Genomic DNA, 2,770 nt, shown 5'->3' on the forward strand with positions numbered 1-2,770 from the left:
TTGCCTGAAATAGCTCCTATTTTCCCTACATTGGTAATGGCAGTACACAGCTTTAGACCGGGTTTTAATGTGTTGCATTGGACCCAGCATCCTTTCCCAACATGGACTATGCAGTGATATAAAGAGATAATAAAAGACATGGATGGCGATGACTGGAATGAAAAGACGTCAGGAAGAATGGACAGCGTTTACTTGGAAACAAAAAAATGGAAAGGAAGCCATCGATGTAGTGAGTGGTAATGCCATTTGAAAAGACAAGGCAAGGTTTCGTGGGTTGGTGGAAAAAACGAATAGATCATGTGGCGTGACACCAGGTAAAACTGAGTTGTGTCCGTATGGAAGGTTTCCAGGCGATGAGAATTTGGTGAGAGTAAACAGGAGGGAAATTCCTTCATTCAGATGGATCTATATCAAGACTTTAGAACTTCAAAACCAGCGATGAATGATAAAGAGAAGTTTGGAAAGTTATGCTTTTCCTTCTACAGCAGTTGAATTCGGAAATGATTACTTTTTTGCTGGAAAGATTATTGAGAAGCTGATCCTAATATATTTGCGAAGACGCGTGCAGACACGCAAGGAATGAATTTCACCGTGACAGGGAGTCTGGGCGGCCATGATGGGTACGCGTTACGTGCACACTCTGTAATTGGTTAAAGTTAATTGGAAAGAAACTTCATAACACCTGCAACTGAGTGCGACTAAGGACAGAATGTGCTGATTGTGAGGAAAGGTTCAGCAGCTTGTTCCACGTGACCTTCTATAAATTGTACAAAAAACTGAGCATGAAAGGGAAGCCGGTTAGCTCAGTCTGCTGCATAACTGGTTTATGATATAAAGTGAAACCAATAGTGTGGGATTAATTCTCGAAATGTCTCAGCATGCCCTCAGGATCATGATCGCCCAACTCAGCTAATACTTTCGACGATGGCGATAATCAAAGTGAAACTATGCTATCGTGAGTGGGAACTGACCTGCCAATGTAATGCACCTTTATCCTTTCATGTGTTGCATTGGAACATTTGGCTGCAATCACAGAGAAGGGAGTGAGTCCATATGCTGCTCACTCATCTCCCCCAAAATATCCATTAACAAGACGCGAAAAATATTCCTACTGCAATTCTGTAATCTTCACAGCAATACATAAAATATCGTTATCGTTTCGATTCCAGTTTTTGTGGTAACAGTCAAAATGTCCAATGAGATAAATCTAATATTTTGTGGATTGCTTTAATGGCCTGTGCGAGCTTGCAGAAAAATCAGTGGTATGAAAAGAGCTAAACATCCTTTCCAGAATTTAACACAGCGCAGGATCAGCGGTATGAAACACGTCATTTTTTGCAAAAATCACCTCTGTATCTCTATTGAGTGTTGGATATTCACTCAGGGAGTATTTATGGCTGGTCTTAAGTAACTGAGGCATTTCCCAAGGACAGAGCACTGCAAAAAAATCATATTTCTTTTCGAATAAATGCTGTTTTACTCAACGTTCTTTTGCAACTTTTAAATATATATGCACAGACATATACATGCATGCACACATACATTTATATCTGTGTGGATATATAAATATGCGCATATATGCGCGTGTGTGTGTGCATTCAGGACATTAGTAATGGATAGCCGGCCATTTCAATATTCTTCCTGTAGAATGTGAGAGCTTAGAGATTACAATAATGTCCCTGAAATGTGGTGAAAATGTGGCATCGAAAAATGTGGCGAAAATCGACTTTATTGATGCTGCGTACGTTTACTGTTGTGTCCTGAGTTGATCACCGGAAATATTATGTCGCCACTGGACTGGGGTTTTCCATCGATCGGCTTCACTTCGTCAGGGAATTCGATTCACTGAAATTTCACCAACTTCCTTTGGCATGTTCATATGACACATCGACCCACACTGCACACAACGACAACAATATTCAGCATACTGCACCCACGAGAACTTGGCATGGTTTTTATAAACAGTGAAAATTGAATAATGTTATGCAAGGGCAACGTGAATTCCAATTTAATTGCTGAAGACGCAAGAATCCAGAGTAAGAATTAAAATGTCAGAACTTCACGTTCATTACCTTGGCCAGAATTCCAGCCCAGCAAAGGGGAAATCTGCCCCTGAATCCCCTGAATCCATGCAATTGCTTGCTCCTGGTGTCTGCTTTGAAACCCATGCGAAGCAACATTCAGCCTGAAGGAGAACTTGTCAGATCCCTCCGCTGTCTGATCTAAAGCTGAAACAAGAGCTGTCTATTCCAGCTGGAAGGGAAGGGATGTGGAGGTGAAACCAAAATATTTCGTGGTGTTTAATTCATATTGTTATTATTACGATTGTTTAAAAATCTGGACCAGAAATGGCACAGACACAAAGGAGCCCATTGTTAATACTGATCTCGCCCCGCTCCATGATTCAATATCATCATGGCTGACACAACAATTATGTGTCTTTTTCCAGCCTATCCGCATCATCGTGTTGCATACTGACTAACAGATCTTTATTGATCTCTATCATAAATAGACATCGAAAATTTAAACTTGTGAGAGGAAAGTGTTCCGTTTTGAGACAGTTGGGTTTCTGCACGAATACTGTTGGTTTTGCAGATGAGCAGCCGAGTCTGCTCTGGCCACCTTCCAAACCATGAACTAGAATTCGACTCGGATGGGACTCGAATCCACAACCTTTGAATTACAATTTGAGCAGGGACATAGAAGTCCAATGCGCTATCTATTGCGCCACAGAGCCACGCCTATAGATCCCTTTGAACACACAAATATG

This window comes from Hemiscyllium ocellatum, unplaced genomic scaffold (genome assembly GCF_020745735.1).
Source record: "Hemiscyllium ocellatum isolate sHemOce1 unplaced genomic scaffold, sHemOce1.pat.X.cur. scaffold_199_pat_ctg1, whole genome shotgun sequence".
NCBI classification, from domain to species: domain Eukaryota; kingdom Metazoa; phylum Chordata; class Chondrichthyes; order Orectolobiformes; family Hemiscylliidae; genus Hemiscyllium; species Hemiscyllium ocellatum.